The sequence below is a fragment of the Amblyraja radiata genome, chromosome 4 (assembly GCF_010909765.2).
Source record: "Amblyraja radiata isolate CabotCenter1 chromosome 4, sAmbRad1.1.pri, whole genome shotgun sequence".
Taxonomy (NCBI): domain Eukaryota; kingdom Metazoa; phylum Chordata; class Chondrichthyes; order Rajiformes; family Rajidae; genus Amblyraja; species Amblyraja radiata.
The window spans coordinates 22,831,176-22,842,801 of record NC_045959.1 but is presented as its reverse complement, the minus strand read 5'-3'; the positions used below and the strand labels follow the sequence as shown (position 1 = coordinate 22,842,801).

At 43.0% G+C, this 11,626-nt stretch overlaps 1 long non-coding RNA gene across 1 annotated transcript; it reads left to right on the top strand.

Annotated features, from left to right (window-relative positions):
* The first annotated feature begins 1,435 nt into the window (after positions 1–1,435).
* Positions 1,436–10,999, top strand: LOC116971702. Its single transcript, XR_004411569.1, has 3 exons — positions 1,436–1,538; positions 2,055–2,057; positions 10,989–10,999. It is a non-coding gene; the product is annotated as an uncharacterized LOC116971702 (long non-coding RNA).
* The last annotated feature ends 627 nt before the right edge of the window (positions 11,000–11,626 follow it).

Below are 11,626 nucleotides of genomic sequence, written 5' to 3'. Positions count from 1 at the left end.
TTAAGAAATCTTAATTTTGTGTAATTCAACCCATCATTTATGCTCAATTAACAGAAGCAGAATATTCAGTGGTGGGAGATTTAGTTCCTCTTTATAACAGGACTCTTTTAAAACACATTTCAAGGTGTAAGTACAGGTTGCAATCCACTGAGGAGAAAATTTCAAAAATAAACACATGGTACTCCCACATAACCACTGTAGAGGAAAGACTCATGATCAGCGGCGTAGGTGGCTCAAGCAGACACATTTCCATAACATAGGTGAGGCCAGTTTCTGTTTAATTTTAACAGGAGACAATTTATCTGGCTGTGGATTGAGTTAAAGATAGATCTCTTTATTATCTTACCAAGACCTTCCAACTCCAAAACATTGCTGTGGATTTCTAATGGGTCCGAACTGCCCTTTGTGCTCCCAAATTGTCGTTGCCCACAAGATGACAGTGCTACCTCACCCAGTGCCCATTCTGAGCCCCTGAGGTCCGGACTCTCCTAAATGATATAGCTACTTGGCCAATACGCATTAGAGTCCAAAAGAATAAGAGGAGATTTTATTGAAGTATATAAGGCCCAAAATATGTAAATGCCAAAAGTGTAATGTACACTGGCTTCCTGTGGAACAGTTTTTCTGTAATCCAAACCTGCCTCCTTAAACTTAATGAATGCTAAATTACTTCTGCAGAATTCATCAGCCTGCATTGCATTTCTTAACTTTCCACAAAAAGATGTCTGAGGTCCAAACAAGCTAGAATGCAAAATCCCCGACAAGATGCCTTTTATAAACAATTTATTTCAGTGCATTGCAATAACAGGATGGCCCCTCAGTAAAATCGACGAAAACAATAAAGGATTTTTCTGCTACTGCTATCAATGTACAGTACAGCCCCCAAAACAACAAAGTAAAAACAACAAATGATTCAAGGGAGACTTATGAGGCTTCCACCCACAAATCAACATCTGCAGCCACTTAGAAAACTATTTTTCAATCAGTTCCATGTCTCAAGGAGTATTTGCCTTGACAAATTTGCTCATTAAATCTGTGGTGAATTCAGTTTCTAAACTGAACCAGTTGAGCTTGCTCCATTATTATTTATACACTGGGCTTATGAAAACACAAGGTTTGCATTTGTGCTTATCATGTCAAAAGTCTTAAAACACTGTGCATGATGAATTATTCTATGCACATTGCTATATCAACTGTTGCTGCACACCAGCAAAACTGCTGGAAGAAGACCTAGGAGGATAATTTTATATCAGGCATTGAGAAATGGATTTTGCCCAGAGTATTGAAAACCAAAATCACTAACTCGATCACTTGTCCTTGTTAATAGAATTAGTCAACATATATTGGTGCATACACATTAATCAAGGAGATATGGTCAGAGATCCAAAGATTGTTTTTATTCACCGACCAACAAGTTCAAGTTCAAGTTACATTTATCAGGGCTGCCAACTCTCACGCTTTCGGCGTGAGACTCACGCCCTGGAGCAATTTCTCATGCCCTCACGCTCACGACCGAGTTCTCACGCTGAGTTCAGTTTGTCCCTGTGCAATTTGTCCCTTAGCGCCGCGTGCCAGGGATCTGTGCGGTCCGGGGAAGCGCGTCAGTTGGCGGCTGTGAGTGACGTCGCGCCTCTTCTCTTTCGTGGTTGGATGTGCAGCCGCCAACAACATGAAGCAGCCGGAGATGGAACTAACCAGGTGAATCGGTTGTAAAACCTGGGGGGGGGGGGGGGGTTTCGGAATGGCCATGGATTATTAATTAAGTATAAATACGAGGAGTCCTCAGTAGTGTGTTTAGATCTTTTGCAAACTGTTCCCAATATGCAATATACGGTTTTCGGCCCGTAACCCGAACAACCGCGTTTTTTTTTTCAATTCGTTTTTGCAGGGTCGGGGCAGGCGAGCCGACCTGAGAACTGCGGCCAGTCCCTGGGACGCGAGCTGATCTGGAACGGCAGCCAGTCACCAGCCAGTCCAGCTTGAGGGGTTAAAACCGTGTTGGAATCTCTTGTATGAATGCAGGTGAAAAGATAGATCTTGACTGGATGTTTCAGCTGGTACCTCTGACAGTGAGCACTCCCTGAAAGGCAAACATTTTTTCCCATTGGAATTGGTTGAACTCTGTTGGCCCTTATACATTTCTCGAAGAAAGTTGGCCACAGACCCAGAGATCAGGTACAATCTGCCAGCCAACACCTCCAATTCTATCAGATCCACCCAATTTTTTTTTACGATTGTCTTTTGAGAGTTGGAATTTGGAGGATTATCCTCTCACACATAATGACAATCCAGATCCGATGGAGCAGTCCTTTCCCTCAAAATGATGTGGTGAGGAGATAAAAAAAACAATAACCATAAACTTTTGATTATTTTATCCCAGAACCCATCCAGCCTCCCAGCTGGATATAAAAGTTCTGATAACAGGTCAACCTGTAATATTAACTCTCTCTTCACAGATGCTCCATGGCTCCTGCACATTCCCAGAATATTTATTTTTACTGAAGTGGTAAGAAATGTCATTAGGAAGAAAGTTTGTGAGTGGAAGGGAAAGACGATCATAGCTTTCAATACAGATGATCTGGTCATTCATCATTCATGGCTGTTTTTGAGACGTCTGTGCAAATTCTCTGCCACTCTTCCTGGAGCTTTACAGTGCTTAAAAAAACAACATGCTGGAGGCACTCAGTGGATCGAGTATCCTATTTGTGGAGGAAACGTTCCTCCAGCAGATCCTCCAAATTCCGGTATCTGCAATCTCGTATGCCTCCATAACAGCTTGATTAGCTTCAAAGCCATCCCAAGATTGTGACTGATGGAATAAAAATGCAAGTTCATCTTTGCCCCCTGTTTGGCAAGCCAACAATATGCTGCAAACCCTTCTTAGAAACATAGAAACATAGAAAATAGGTGCAGGAGTAGGCCATTCGGCCCTTCGAGCCTGCACCGCCATTCGATATGATCATGGCTGATCATCCAACTCAGTATCCTGTACCTGCCTTCTCTCCATACCCCCTGATCCCTTTAGCCACAAGGGCCACATCTAACTCCCTCTTAAATATAGCCAATGAACTGGCCTCAACTACCTTCTGTGGCAGAGAATTCCACAGATTCACCACTCTCTGTGTAAAAAATGATTTTCTCATCTCGGTCCTAAAATACTTCCCTCTTATCCTTAAACTGTGACCCCTAGTTCTGGACTTCCCCAACATCGGAAACAACCTTCCTGCATCTAGCCTGTCCAACCCCTTAAGAATTTTGTAAGTTTCTATAAGATCCCCCCTCAATCTTCTAAATTCTAGCGAGTACAAACCGAGTCTATCTAGTCTTTCTTCATATGAAAGTCCTGCCATCCCAGGAATAGGTCTGGTGAACCTTCTCTGTACTCCCTCTATGGCAAGAATGTCTTTCCTCAGATTAGGAGACCAAAACTGTACGCAATACTCCAGGTGTGGTCTCACCAAGACCCAGTACAACTGCAGTAGAACCTCCCTGCTCCTATACTCAAATCCTTTTGCTACGCAATTCTTGATTTTTGCTTATTTGTTATGATTCCAACTCCAGCTTGGGTGTATGACAAATATCCACTCCAGGCCAGGTGGTAACAAGTGAAACCAGTCTCAATTCTGCCCACGACTGGTGCTGAAGATTGAAAGTTACTGCTGGTTTGTCACAAGTACTGCGTCAGATCTGAAACAAAACGCAGAAACTACATGAACGGAATCCACAATGGCTTCAGATCTAGTTGCACTGGAGAGAGTGGAGAGCAGAATCATCAAGGTGTTGCCTGGGAAAGAATACATGAAGAAATAGACATGTGATTGGGGAAAGGGCAAAGGAAGAGGCGTAGTAGATAGAATAAAACATCACAGGATGTGTAGGAAGGAACTTCAGATGCTGGTTTATACCAAAGGTCTGAAGAAGGGTCCCAACCCAAAATGTCACCTATCCATTGATAGACACAAAATGCTGGAGCAACTCAACAGATTAGGCAGCATCTCCGGAGAATACAAATAGGTGACATTTTGAGTCGAGACCCTTCTTCAGCTTGATATAGGCCCCCAGGTCACATAGCTGAACAGAGGTCACAAACTTGAAAATCAGCACATGGTATTATATGCATGAAATATGCAAAGTACCATGTAAATTGATGCATGTTTTCTACTGAACTGCAAAAATTTGAGACCTACTGCAGAAAAACAATTAGTTAATAGCCTTTAAATTAAATTAGTCACCGGACTAAAATAATAAGATGTTGGTGAAACTGTACTTGGAGTATTGTGTGCAGTTCTGGTCACCAAGTTGTAGGAAGGATGCAACTAAGCTGGAAACGGTGTGAAAATGTTTCACAGGATGTTAATGGGATTGGTGGGCTTGAATTATAAGGAGAGGCAGGATAGACTGGGACTTTTTTCCTGGAGCATAGGAGGCTAGGGGATGACCTTATAGCATAAATTCAAGGTGACATGGGAAAGATTTAAAGGGGATCAGAGAGGCAATTATTTCACACAGAAGGTGGTAGATGTGTGGAACGAGCATCCAAAGGAAGAGGCAGAGGCAAGTTCAATTACATCTAAAAGACAATTAGACAAGATCAGGGATAGGAAAGTTTAAGAGGAATTTGGGCCAAATGCAGACAGAAGAGATTGGCTCGGCTAAGCAACATTATCGGCATGAATGACTTGGGCTGAAGGGCCTGTTTCCATGCTGTATACTCCATGAGTCTATGACTAATTTTTGATGCGGCTCCATATTGCACAGAATACACGGTCAAGGCATGAGCGGTGAATGTTAACCGGCTGTGTGTCATATTTTGGCAGGTGGACAGTTAAAGGCAACCAGATCAGAGCAGCAACAGTGGCACTACAGGTAGTGCAACTGAGCCTTAAACTCAGTCTCCTGGATTTATTCCTAGCCTCTATGATTGACTATGTGGACTTTGCAAATTCTCCTTCCAGATGCTTCAATTTCTTTCCATGTCCCAAAAACAGGATTAATTGGCCATTGTAAATTACCCATACGCAAGTGGGCGGTAGGGGAATTAGAGTGACATTGATGTGCATTTGAGAGAGAATAAGTTGCCTATAAATAAGTAGGTTGCCGTATGGCTTGTAAAGAAATCTGAAATTTAAAAGATTTGCTATCACATAACCAAACTGGATAAGACTGGTAGACTCCTTCCTCTGAGGGACATTAACTAAATAGATGGGTTTTTAAAACAATCCAATAGTTTCACAGTCATCATTGCAAAGACTAATCATTAGATTGTTAACATTCACCATAGGATTTGAACTCACATCTCACAATTATGAGGCCAGACTTCTGGGTTTGTGGTGTTCCTGGGGAGAAAATACATGATGTGCACCATCTATCTGTGCACTGAAGGATCTGGAGCAGCAGTGAATACCGCTGATAACATTTTGATTCACTTCATTAAGTTTCCTCTAATTTTATTTATAATGAGAGGTTTACTCTGTCCCCCTATGAAAAACAGGCCATTAAATTTGATTTTGACTGATGTCACAGTCACCTAATTGACCTTAAAAGTGTTATAAGTATGTAATTAAATAATTTACACTAAAATCGTTAAATTACCCATAAAATTAATCACTTAATCTCAGGAGTCCATGCAAAAAGTCAAGCTCACGCCCTGTTTCGACGGCTGCAGTCTTGCAGTTCACTTGAGCACTGGAAGTTGAGAATCGCTAAAGAGACTCATTGAATGTGAGAGAGGGGGAGAGACCAGGGAAATGGAGAGGAGGAGAGGGGAAGGGAGAGAGGTGAGAGGAGAGAAGGGGAGAGCTGGGGGGGAAAGCTACAGAGAAAGACCAGATCTCCTGCCTTGATATCCCCTAATGTTGTTCAACATCAAATTCTGTTTGATAACACTCATGTGAAGTGCCTCAAGATGTTTTTGTTTGTTAAAGTCTCTGTTAAAATGCATGTTATGGGTGTTGAGAATATTTCATTGGCAGAATGCCTTTCGTTTCTACCTGCATTTTTATAACTGTTAGTGGTAAACATGATTCCAGAAAATCATATTGATGCAACTGATAGAGATGCTGCCTCAGAGTTCCAGTGACCTTGAGATATAACCGGGTGTAGTGTTCACAGTTTTGTTATTACTCAAGGCTCAACACAAATCTGAGGGACATCACCTTATCTTCTGCCTAGACAGGGCAGCATGGTGGCGTAGCAGTAGAACTACTGCCTTACACTGCCAGAGACCCGGGTTTGATCCTGTATGGGTGCTTGTCTGTATAGAGTTGGTACATTTTCCCTGTGTCCTGTTCGGGTTTTCTCCGATATCTTCGGTTTCCTCCCACACTCCAAAGATGTACAGGTTTGTAGGTCAATTGGCTTGGTATAAATGTATAAATCGCTGGTCGTTGTGGACTCGGGGATCGCTGGTCGGTGTGGATTCGGTGGGCCAAATGATCTGTTTCCGCGCTGTAATGCCCCTGTCCCACTTAGGAAACCGGAACGGAAACCTCTGGATACTTTGTGCCCCACCCAAGGTTTCCGTGCGGTTCCCGGAGGTTTTTTGTCAGTCTCCCTACCTGCTTCCACTACCTGCAACCTCCGGCAACCACCTGCAACATCCGGGAACCGCACGGAAAGCTTGGGTGGGGCGCAAAGTCTCCAAAGGTTTCCGTTCAGGTTTCCTAAGTGGGACAGGGGCATTACTCTAAACTAAACTAAACTAAACATGTTGCAGCATTCTGTGCTAAGCAACAGGTTTTCCAACTTTACGTAACTCTCACTTTCTTTCTCTCTGTATCCAAACTGACTATTTCTGCCAAGTATTGTGTTGGGTCAGTTTTTCCATATTCTATTCATTTTGTCCCTTCTGGGCATTCCCATGGCTATAACTTGCACAACACATTACACAGATCAAGAAGGTCATGTACAGGTAATTGCCTCCATAAAACCACATGTTTTCATTCTTTCAGAGACATTACCTTTGTTCTACCCATTCCTCTCCTACCTTCTCTTACCGAAAACTAACTTGTATCTCTCACTTTTCCTATTCTAAGAAGCATCCCAAACTCAAAGCTATTTCCCTTTCCACAGACTCGCTGATTATTTCCAGTCTTTTCTGTATTTGTTTCAGATTTCCAACGTGCATTTTTTAATCAAATTTTTTTTCCCTACAATATCTTTGTGTATCAATAAGTTTTTAATCAATCGAGCATTCGGAACCTTTCTCTTAGTTAAATTGTAAAAAGCTGAGGCTGGAGGAAGCTGGTTTCCCATCATGTCTTACAATCTCTACATGGCTTAAGTTTCCCTTTGAAGTCTGAGTGAGCTGGTTTCCTATTGTAACAGTTTGGATCTTAAAGAAGGCCAGCTTTTATTTCCTGTTGCACTGTCATTCAAATTTGATGAGCACCACATCACAAGCATGTTTTACAATGAACATAAATAAGTAAGTACATTCCAAAGGCTTTAAGGCTCCATTACATTCAGGTCCAATTTGTTCCTGCCTTAACCACGACTGTTTTTGCTATGTACACATCTGGTTGGAAGGAATTAGTTTCTAAGCTGAGTGAGCTACTTACAGGGTCAGATCATTGTACAGCACAGAAACAGGTCCATTGACTCCAAGCATCCAGGTACTAATCCCATTTTTCTTCTTCCCACATTCCCATCAACTCCCCCACACACTTGGAACTATTTACAGGTGTCAACCAATGTACCGACCTGCACTTCTTTGGGTTGTGGGCAGAAACAGGACCACCCATAGGAATCAAAATGTCAAAGGGACAACACACAAACTCCATATAGATAGTACCTGAGGTCAGTATTGATCCTGGGTGCCTGGAGCGGCACCATCTGCTGCACCATCGGTGTTGCACCTGTCACCTTTGTCCTTCTTGAGGCTAAAGACTACTGGTTTTAAAAATACTGCCCTTGATGCCTTGAAGGGTTTTTTAAATGGTTAATAAAGCAGACATATTGTGTATGAACAGAGGCGAAGTACTCCCTTCAAGCTTCACAAACAGATATAAACTATTACAAATTAGATAGCATTTAACTGAGCCTTGCCCGTTGACTATTTCTGTTGACTATTCACTGTGGCCCCTGTTATAAATGCATCAGAAGCTATAGAATTATGTGGATAGAAAATATTTACTGTACTGAGCTACAGTGAAAAGCTTTGTTTTGGATGTATGAATACAATCGAACCATGAAGAATACAATGTTACAGTTACGGAGAAAGGACAGATAAAAGAATAAGTTCAATGGCCACCACAAGGTAGATAGGGGGATTGAGAATACATCCTCAGATTATAACAGGTCCATTCAAGAGTCTGATAATAGCAGGGAAGAAAATGCCCTTGAATCTGATGGCACATGCTTTCAAGCTTTTGTACCTTCTGCCAGACTGGAGAGGGGAGAAAAGGGAATGACTGGGATGTGAGTGATGTGTGATTATGTTGGCTGCTTTATCAAGGCAGCGTGAGAATTTATGGAGTCTATGGAGGGAGGCTGGTTTGCGTAATCGATGGGGGTGTGTCCACAACTCTCGAAACTTTCTTGCAGTTTTGGGCGGAGCAGTTGCCAAATCAGGCTGGATGCATCGCATGGCTCATCTATAGAAAGCGGTAAGATGTGCCAAACTTCCTTAGTCTCTTGAGGAAGAAGAGGCATTAATGTGCTTTCTTGGCCTATAGCATCAGTGTGACTGGACCAGGACAAATAATTGGTGATATTTACATCTTGGAAGGAATTAGTTTCTAATCTGGTTGGAAGGAATTAGTTTCCACTTCAGTGCCATTGATGGAAACTAGGATGTGTACTCCACCCCACATTCTTGAAGTCAATGACTGGTTCCTTCATTTTGCTGACATTGAGGTAACATTGATATCTTAACACCATGTTACTTAGCTCTCCATCTCCTTCCTGTTCTCCATCTCGTCTTGTTCGAGCTCCTGCGTACTACTATTGTGTCATCTGTAGTGGCAGATTTTCATATCTATCAGGTAGAAACATAGAAACATAGAAACGTAGAAATTAGGTGCAGGAGTAGGCCATTCGGCCCTTCGAGCCTGCACCGCCATTCAATATGATCATGGCTGATCATCCAACTCAGTATCCCGTACCTGCCTTCTCTCCATACCCTCTGATCCCCTTAGCCACAAGGGCCACATCTAACTCCCTCTTAAATATAGCCAATGAACTGGCCTCGACTACCCTCTGTGGCAGAGAGTTCCAGAGATTCACCACTCTCTGTGTGAAAAAAGTTCTTCTCATCTCAGTTTTAAAGGATTTCCCCCTTATCCTTAAGCTGTGACCCCTTGTCCTGGACTTCCCCAACATCGGGAGCAATGTTCCTTAGCGGCTAGGGTAATTAGCACCCTAGCCGCTAAATGGATGAGAATGGTTGAAGGGGGTGTCTTCAAAACGCAAGCGAGCTCACTCACCGAGACCTTCAGAGCTTCTTCACAGATATGGCTTAAAAACACAGTATTTTGATGAATAAATGCTTTATTGCTGATAGAAAACAGTAAGATACATTCAAGTTTCCTTCGACTCGTTACTACAATCTGCATCGATCTCCAGCTTATTACTTTAAACATTAGAAAACTCCTCGTGTCTCCGTAACACTGGCATGATCTGGCATGTGGTTCGCATGGTCGAAGGTTTAAACTTCCCCATTGTCTCCCCAAACTAATCTAAAAACGAAACTTCCGCACAAGCATCTTAGCTCCAAACACGCCCAAAAACATGTCATAAATCCCACCCACAATATAACGGGCTATACTATCTAAATGGTGTCAAGTTGGGAAAAGGGGAAGTACAACGGGATCTGGGGGTCCTTGTTCATCAGTCTATGAAAGTAAGCATGCAGGTACAGCAGGCAGCGAAGAAAGCGAATGGCATGTTGGCTTTTATAACAAGAGGACTCGAACATAGGAGCAAAGAGGTCCTTCTGCAGCTGTACAGGGCCCTAGTGAGACCACACCTGGAGTATTGTGTGCAGTTTTGGTCCCCTAATTTGAGGAAAGACATTCTTGATGGGGTGCAGCGTAGGTTTACAAGGTTAATTCCCGGAATGGCAGGACTGTCATATGCTGAGAGAATGGAGCAGCTGGGCTTATACACTCTGGAGTTTAGAAGGGTGAGAGGGGATCTTATTGAAACATATAAGATTGTTAAGGGTTTGGACACGCTAGAGGCAGGAAACATAATCCCGAAGGTAGACAAAAATGCTGGAGAAACTCAGCGGGTGCAGCAGCATCTATGGAGCGAAGGAAATAGGCGACGTTTCGGGCCAAAACCCTTCAAAGCCGATGTTCTGCGCCGCCGCCAACGCCGATGTTCTGGCCAGGTCCCCTCAGGGAAACGTCGCTCCAGGACCCGCTGATAGGCCGCGAGGACAGGTCGAAGACGCTGCTCGGAGGAAGGCAGCCCCTCCGACCAGGTAGGGACTTAGAAAAACAGTTTCCCACTTCCCCCCCACCACCCCTCACACATAAAAGATTTAGACCCCCTGACTGTACACTTAACAAACTAAAAATAATAAAAAAAGAAGGGAAGAAAATGGACAGCTGCAGGACAGGCAGCCGTTCAGGACAGCGCCTCCTCCGGAAGTATATTGGCCCATATCCCACTAAACCTTTCCTATGCATGCACTTGTCCAACTGGATTTTAAATGTTGTTATAGTACCTACCTCAACTACAGCCTTTGGCAGCTCGTTCTATATATCCATCACTCAATGAGTGAAAAGAGATTTACTGGGTGAAAAGATTTTTGGCCAGAGGCCTGAAGTGTTTCCCCTACTGGTGGCCTGTTATTTTGGTTAATGGTCATAATATACAATTAGTAGGCTGGTCTGTTGCGATGTTTCATCTGCAAAGGTAGCTCGTTTGCTGACACACCATCTCTGAGCGCCACCTGCTGTCTATATCAGGGAAGGAGCTGCAAGTTGCATTACATGCAATTAAAACCAAGAATGAGAATGTAGATTCCTTCCCAAAATGAGTGGTTGAATGAATATCAGAGACGAATTAAGGAGAAGCTGGACAATCACATAAGGGAGAAAGATAGAGAATGATGAAGACAACTAGGAGGGGGGTTGCGTGAGGCATAAGGGCTAACATGGAGTGGTTGGGCCAAATGTCCTGCGGTTGTGCTGCAGCTTCCAACTAATTCAGCTCAAGTAATTTTATTTAAGAATACAAAAGAACATAGAAGTAGGTGTCTATGCCTGCACTGCAATTCAATATGATCAAGGCTGATCAATTCTGGACTTTTTGGTGCCATCAAGTCCTCGATCTTATAAATTAAAAACTACCTCCACCTTAAATACTGTCAATGATCTGAGCCTCCTGGGGCAGACAATTCCTGGGATTCACCACACTGTTAAAATAAATTTATACGCACCTCGATTCACAGTTTAAGGATAAGGGGGAAATCTTTTAGGACCGGGATGAGAAAAAAAAAATTCACACAGAGAGTGGTGAATCTCTGGAATTCTCTGCCCCAGAAGGTAGTTGAGGCCAGTTCATTGGCTATATTTAAGAGTGAGTTAGATGTGGCCCTTGTGGCTAAAGGGATCAGGGGGTATGGAGAGAAGGCAGGTACAGGATACTGAGTTGGATGATCAGCCATGATCATATT